The sequence below is a fragment of the Medicago sativa genome, chromosome 6, assembly GCF_051527215.1.
Source record: "Medicago sativa cultivar Bolivia chromosome 6, Bolivia_mono, whole genome shotgun sequence".
Classification (NCBI taxonomy): domain Eukaryota; kingdom Viridiplantae; phylum Streptophyta; class Magnoliopsida; order Fabales; family Fabaceae; genus Medicago; species Medicago sativa.
In genome coordinates, this window is record NC_140754.1 from 43156298 (window position 1) to 43164823 (window position 8526).

Sequence of the window (8526 nt, forward strand, 5' to 3'; positions counted from 1 at the left end):
CCCACAAATTTTGGCTTAAGGCTACCCCTGATCCCAATTTCGGGAGGGATTAAACCCCTCTGTACAATGTTTTCAACAATAATAATAGTGATATTGAAATTTGCTTAGGAATCCTACAAATTTAAAATGCAACATATTAAAAATTGAAGATAACAGAAAGAAAAAAAAAAGGGAAAAAAAAACTGGAAAGCTAGATCCTCACCTTCGTCGTCTGAGTCACTGTCACTGTCGCTGATGCTTCCAAGCAACCACCAGTCGGAATAACACCATTTCGGTTTGGGTCCAGAGGAGACGTCATCATCGCCCTTAACTTTCTCGATTGACATCGCTTTTGTTATCTTCGATCGGAGGATTGATTGGGTTATTTTGGAACCCTAGTTTTTTGTTATCGTGCGTGCGAGATCGTTATGGAATTGAATGGAATGAATGAATAATCATGTTTTGTGATTCCTTCGATGTTGTCGCGAAGCACTTTGCGATGCCTCTTTGCACAGATCTAGAAAGTTTGTGAGAGCAGACTGTGAAATTTGGGTTTGTTTTGCCTTTGAGAAATTTGGGTTTCTTTTATTTTTATTTCTATTTTAATATAAAATAGTTTATAAATGGGGTTAACCCATCTAATATGTATTGCAGTTAAAATCATTCTTCCAGTTGTAGTTTTTAAGTCAGGTGGATAGCATCCCATTTAAAATCTCTGAGCTAATAAGTGTTTTTTGTACTAGTGTGGGGTTTGAACTCGGAATTCACTACTAATTCATTTTAAAGGTGAAATTCATCCACTTGGCTAATTGACCAAAAAAATTACTACCACAAATATATATATATATATATATTAATGTTTTCATAACTCTTATAAATAAATATTTGTTTTTGACTAAATATAAAGAAATACTTAAAAACAATCAAAATTGTTTTGAATTAAAAATAAAAACTATTGGTGATACGTTTAAAAATTACATTTGGTATAAATTAAAAGAGCATCCTTTAGTATTTGACTACTATTTTCTCTCTATTACATGTTTATTGTAATATAAAACTCAAAACTCAAAATAAAAGTCTACTTTGAAAGAGTTATCATTTTATCTTGATTTCAGAGGACTGTCAACCAAAATTTTAAGTTTTAATTGTTCTGCAGTAAGAGATCATTTACATGGCAATGGATCCAAATCTGGAAGCAAAGTTTTGGGAAAAAAAGGTAAATAATTGAGTTTACTTACTTTATCCAATATTTTTTTTCTTCTCACATATGTCTTCAATTAGATCGAGTTTTACCTCTACCCTTAAAAGAACACATATACAAAACATGATCTATTAAAAGAGTAGACATAGAATGGAAAAAATAAAACAAAAAATTGAAGACATCTGTGAGAAGAAATAAAATATTGGAAAAAGTAAGTAAACTCAATTATTTACCTTTTGTTCCCAAACCTTTGCTTCCAGATTTGGATCCATTGCCATGTAAATGATCTCTTACTGCAGAACAATTAAAACTTAAAATGTTGGTTGATAGTTATCTGAAATCATGAGAAAATGATAACCCTTTTAAAGTAGACTTTTATTTTGAGTTTTGAGTTTTATATTACAATAAACATGTAATCGAGAGAAAATAGTAGTCAAATACTAAAGGATGCTCTTTTAATTTATATCAACTGTAATTGTGAAACTTATCACCAATAGTTTTTATTTTTTTTAATTCAAAACAATTTTGATTGTTTATAAGTATTCCTTTATATTTAGTCAAAAACAAATATTTATTTATACGAGTTATGAAAACATTAATATATATATTGGGGTAGTAATTTTTTTGGTCAATTAGCCAAGTGGATCGAATTTCACCCTAAAAATGAATAAGTATTGAATCCCGAATTCAAACCCTAACTCCTGCATATGGCAATGTACCTGCATATGACAAATGTGCCTAGCACATGGAGAGGCATCCATGCGCCTTGGGCACGACTTTTCCCTCTCTCACATGCCCCTAGCACACAGAGCATGTGCCCCACGCATCTGAAAATACGGGACACAAACGCCTTTTCTTGCTTTTATTAGGGTAAAGCCTGCACTTTTAGCCCAAACCCAGGTTGAAACTCTCATTATAAGTATCAGCCTTTCTCGTTCAGAATTTGTCATTCAGAACTGTGGCAGTTCATGAGGAAGGAGATTTTGGAGCTTCAGGAGAGTTTCTATCTTCTCCTTGATTTTCTAGGGTATGGTTTTATCTTTAGTGATTTGATTTTAGTTACCATGTGTAACTAAATATTTTTAGGTTTTTGTTGGATATTTATTTATTATAATATGTCATTTTATTTTATTTATTTTTTTGTTCGCTATTAAGTTTCTGATTTAGTTATTTATTTCAAAGGAGTGTAACCCTAGATTAGGTACTTAGGATGTGAAATGGCCTATGTAACATTCTGCTTTTTCATGTTACGAAGTAATACCTGATAACGATAAGAATGCGCGCGTTTAAGATTAAGGGTAATTTTGGAATTTGAGCATGAGGAGTATTTAAGGACTTTAAGTCCCAAAATACTCATCTGTTTCAACACTTCCTCTCTCTAGGTTTTGAAGAAAACTTTTGCTTTCTTCCCTCTCTAGAAATCGATCCCCATCCTTTCTTTAATCCATCATCACTTAGTGTTTTCTTCTTCAAGCAAGCAATTATGAAAGGAATGATTAGCTTTTGATGGAAACAACTTAGTATTTTTGAAACAAGCTTCCTCCACTTGATTCCACTTAGCTAGGGTTTTGGTGTAGAGCTTAGGATACTTGAGTTTCACTTCACTTTGAGCAAGGTGAGTTCTTAGATAGTTAACTCTCCTTTGGTTTGTGATAACTTAGTGTGGAAGTAATGAATTTTATGCTAAGTTTAAAAGTTGTGTCCTTAGTACCCTAACGCCAATTCTTGATGATTACTTGCTAAAATTGCCATGGAATATGTTTATTACTGTTTCTATATGTTGCTGGATGTTTTGGTGCATTGCTGGATCAATTTGTATGAGTTTTGGGTCAAAAATTGCAAATTTTGCACCACAGACCCGAAGAAACTCGCTATTAGCGAAATAATTTCGCTAATAGCGAAATTCACAGGATGCTACCCAGAAAAAGTCGCTAATAGCGAAACTGTCTGGAATGGCCATCATGCTTTTGGTCTGTTGGCCCATTTTAGGGCCGGTGGTGCATTCCGAAGCCTTTCTTTCGACGTTTTATAACTTTATAACCCCAAAACAACATCTAGGCAATACACATAACATCAAATGATTATTGAAATGAAAATCATGGCAATCTTAGCTTAATTAGCAAGAATGTTTATGAGCAATTTCACACGAAACGTGATGGGGTAGACATGAATCAAGCAAGGGAAGGAACATAGAGCCTCGGCTTAGCTTGTCGAGAATTAGAACATTATAATGGAACTTATGTATGACAAGATGTGAAGCGACTAGTTTAATCTATTCACTAAGAAAGTTAAAGCAAGATGTAGATGTCGTGTCTCTTGTGATCCACGCTAGGTTGGATCTCAAGGGGTTTCCGCTAGGTGAAACCGGATAAGCTTCGCAAGGAGGGCCTGCACGTCACAAAGGGAGTCTGATGTACTTTAGATAGGTTTTCATCGGTTAGATAAGGGATTGTGCTCGGGATTACGCCACCCAGGGGCTCTCCGTAAAATGAACTCAGATAATGTTGTTGTTCCACGCTAACCTCTAACTTAATGAATGAATGTGATTATGTATGATATGATGATTAGACTTGAGCAAGTTATGAAGATTTACAGATGACGATCTTAGGTTTTTCCTAATCGTTCGATTTAGAATCGTGTCATGAATAAGCTAAGTTTTAGGCCTTGATGCATTTAGCGTATCTTGGTATAGCGGTCTTAGGTTCCCTTGATCGCCATGACACGTAAGATGTAAGCTAAACCTATGTTTAATATGAAGAAACTATGACGGTTCTAGCATGCACTATCGTCTAGACAAGCATGTCCACACACGTATAATCAACCGTCTGGTTGTATTGTAGACACGTGGTAACCATAGGTTTTCCCCGAGGTTACCAATAGCCTAGGGTTAGGTAGAACTCACTGAGACATTATGTCTCGTCCCTTTCCTTATTTGTTCAGGTTCACAGGTTTCTCGCAGCAAAGGTAAAATGAAAGCTTTGGATTGATCGTGCGTTCAGGATATCGACTTTGTGTCTTTCTACTTGATGCATATGTTATATTATACGATGTGTTGTAATGAACTTTGTAATCCAGTTCCGTTCGACTATCTTATGTAAATAATGTAACATAAGACTCAAGTTGGCTTTGTATATAAACTCTCGACTGATGTCGTTTCTGTATTGTATAATTAATGTATCCAATATCAGTTTTAACGCACTTATTGAATATTCTAGACACTTTCAATTTGGGCGTTACAGCCCAACATTGCTTCTATTATCTTGTTGCTTATATCTTGATATTTATAGCATTATACTAGTAATTATCTGTCTAGGAAGTAAGTGATTATTAACTAGCGAAAGATACAGAAAGAGAGTTGACCCTAGTTATAGTTACTTAGGGGGTGACATTGCTAAGACTAAGTGGTTCTCTACCAAACACAGGATGTAACTGGTTAGTAATTATGGAAACAAGTGTCTCTAGGGAATAAGGCTTTATCGAACCATTCTATTAAAACCCTTAGTAAGGAAGACGTAGATTAGAGTTTATTATTTGTAGAACTACTAAGAGCGTAGAGAGGGTGTGGTATGAGTGTCCTAAGATTCATAGATGGAAAGACCTAAAGGAACCTTGGCCTTCATTGCCTTGGGAAACACTGGAAAACCAATTTAAGTTTATGTTTCAATTACCTTTGAATTAGCAAGCCCTCGCACGTAAAATCACCATGCGATCAGCAGGTGCAGTTAGCCATCGGAGGGATATACCAAATTAGGTTAGTAACGTCCCAACAGCCTCATCAATTGTATAGTCTACCTAAGATAAATAAACACGACACTGTTGTTACTTAATATCCAACAATATAAACTGGGGATTCGAAGAATCCTAACCACTGCTTACGTTTCTGCAACCAAAAGCAAGTAAACTTCTTTGTTGCAAACAGATAAGTATTAAAACCCTTCTAACTCTTTTATCTTTTATATCTTCAACTTACAAAATTTAGTAACGCGAATTGTTTGGATGAAAATACAATCCCTGTGGATACGATACTCTATATACACTTTATTACTTGGTAAACAATTTAGTACACTTGCCTAATCCGATACGCATCAAGTTTTTGCCGCCACTACCAGGGGTTGTTGATATTTTTGACTAGGAGATTCAAATTACATATTTATAACATTATTTTTCTATAAAAAAAGGGTATAGTAAGCATAATAATTATAAATATAACTATTATTATGGCTTTTATATGTGTTTAGTCCATGCAAATAGGGGTCATTTAAAATTTTGTCCATGAATTTTCTAATCCTTGTTTTTTACCACTACAAAATTTAATCATTAAAAATTTAGTCCCTCTCCCCAATTAATCATTGCCACGTCACTCATTTCTTGACGTGGCAATCTAAGTCAGCAAATTAGGGAGTGTGTTGAAGCAAATACCCTTAGCTTCTTCAGACCAATCCTCAATGACCAAAGTGCCGCTGACTTTATCTTCTCATCTCTTATCATCATCATCCCAAAACTTCTGTTCTTATTTCTTCATTCTTTGTCTCTTTACTTATTATTTGAACAAAACCATTTTTCCGCCTTGTTGTTCATCACTTGAAGAATCTATGAGATTGTAACTGAGATTGTAACACTTTTTCACAATGAAGCTAGAAAACTAGATCTGGGAATATGAGTTGCCGTCGGAAGCAAGCTCACCGTCGTCGAAGCGTGCATGCCATATCCAACAACATCCACTGTTTTCTATGTGACGGTGTTTTCTCCACGACGCCGTTTTCTCTGCTTCTAACCCTTCACGAAACCGGTGATTTTCTATTTGTGAAAACTTGTGTCGGTGATTTTTTCGGTGCCCGTGCGGTTGTTGTTTCTTCTCCGACGTTTTGTGAGGCATAAATTTGGTCAAATGACAAGAGTCGGAAGAAGGAAGAAAAAGGTTGAATGTATGTGTGAAACATAACTACTGTTAGTGAATAACAATTAATATATTTAGTCTAATTTTAAATGTGTGATTGTGTCTGTTGGATCCATGTTGGCTCAACAAATAATTCTCTGTTCAATGCTTATGAATTATGCTTAAGGATTCATTATGGCTAAGGTTTGAAAACGATGAAGAGGATGAAGGTGGTGATAGAGAATTCATATGGGGGTATTTTTGTGTGGCAGAGATGAAGATTTAAGGGTAAATGTTTCATTTTACGTTTGGCTAAGACCCCTAGGGCTATTTTCGTCTGTTCACGCCAAAATTTGTTGAGTCACACTGCACGTCAGCTAATCAGTGACATGGCAGTGATTAGTTGGGGAGAGGGACTAAATTTTAAATGATTAAATTATGCCGTGGCTAAAAACAAGGATTAGCAAATTCAGGGACCAAATTTTAAATGACCCTTATTTGCAGGTACTAAACACATATAAAAGCTTTTATTATTTAGAATTACTTCTAGAATGTGCTACTTGGGTATTTTTGTTAAGGATTGTTTCAGGAAACTATTCATGGAAAACTTTGCAGCAAACCAATTCAATCATTACAACAAAACATACTAGATGGAGTGCTATGAACCCACTCTTTACGCCGAGGGCCGAGGAGTATGCAGGTACAAACTTTTGGACAATATTCATTTCTCTTTAGAAAACTCTTACTTCACTTTTATGAAAGAAATGCAATGCAGCCTTTCTGACATTACTAATAAAAAGAAAGAGATTGAACATAATTTTCAAAATAGAATCTCGAACGTAGAAACCAATTTAAAAATCGTTCCAGTACTGTCCAATTCAAATAGAAATATATGTCACACTGGAATGGCTGTTGAATTAAGAAGAAAAAAGGTGTTGGCTCCTTTAGTGGTTAATAAGAAGAGAATAGAGGAAAAGCAAAGCATAATTCAGCCGAAGGAACCACTTAGAGAGCAAAATCCAGGTGTAGGAACGAGACGGAAAGAAACAAGTGCTAAAGAAGACAACTCTAAGGATCTCCCATGCCGAACTAAAATGCCTTACCCTCGCATTAGAAAAAAACCTCATAATAAGGAAGAAGATGAAGAATTGCAAGGATTCATTGAATTATTGAAGAATTTACAAGTAAACATCTCCTTTGCTGAAGCATTAAATAAAATGCCCATCTACGCAAAATTTATGAAGAAGAAGGAGTTACCAAAAAGAAAATTGCCAGTACTAATCGGAAGTTGTAGAGCAATACTTCAAGGACAGTTAACTCTAAAGAAGAATGACCCTGGAAGTTTCAATTATACTGGGAAGTTGTATATAAAAGAAGATCGGTGTAGTCTAGGTGAAGGCATAAACTCGACTCCGACATGGCTAATGGGAAAGCTCGGAAATATTCAAGTACAACCATCCACTGTCAATCTAACATGTGCAAATGGATCAATAAAAAATTCAGATGGAGTGATGAACAACATAGTGGTGCAAGAAAATAATTCATCAAACTTCGTAACATCAGAGACTCAAAACAAGACTCACTTGCTACAAAAGTCTCAGTGTCATGTGAGGAGGACGAGCACATATTCAACAAAACACATGTAAAAATGACAAATAGAACATAAAAAAACATGTCATTCGTTAACTCGAACACGGTCATCTTGGTCACCTAACCATCCCTATCATACTCTCGCTCAACAGATATTCCAGTCATCAAATCAATTACATGTACACAAAAATAAACGAAGGATAACAAAAATAACTGTATAAAATCTATTCCGGTACCAAACAAAAGAAACTCACCAACCAAATAATCATAGTCAGTAGTCTGAGAACATACTTCACTGATCTTGGTTAGAGACATACCATATTGTGGGATAAGGGAATTCTCAACCTTTGTCTTCATTTGAAAGATTCACTTGTAAGGATAAAGTATGGTACGATATGCACCAAACCCTAGGGCAACAAAGAAGTATGGCATCTTGAAAACCTCCCCTTCCACCAGCTTCTTCTGGAAAACATATAACAATTGTTTCCTAATAGTAGCAGGATTCTTGGCACCCTATCACAAACAAAAAAAATAAAGGATTCAATCTGCCATTCAACAGTTAAAGCATCAACTTAGCAATTTGAAAAAAAAAACCTTTTGATCAATCAAAACCGTCTCCAGCGAGTTTCCCACATCCTAAGCACACACACCTTGATCCTCCATGTCTCTCGACCAGGAACAATGTCAGACAAACAATCAACTGATTTTTCCATCAAAGGACGATGAACCTAAAACTCAATTGAAGATCAAACTCACAAGCAAATACAACACACAATTTCAAATTTAAAGTCAGTGATAAGTAGATATATAGTCAACTCGATTCCCAAATACATACTTATATAGAGTTCAAGCAAAGCGGGGAAACAGAGATATCAAAACA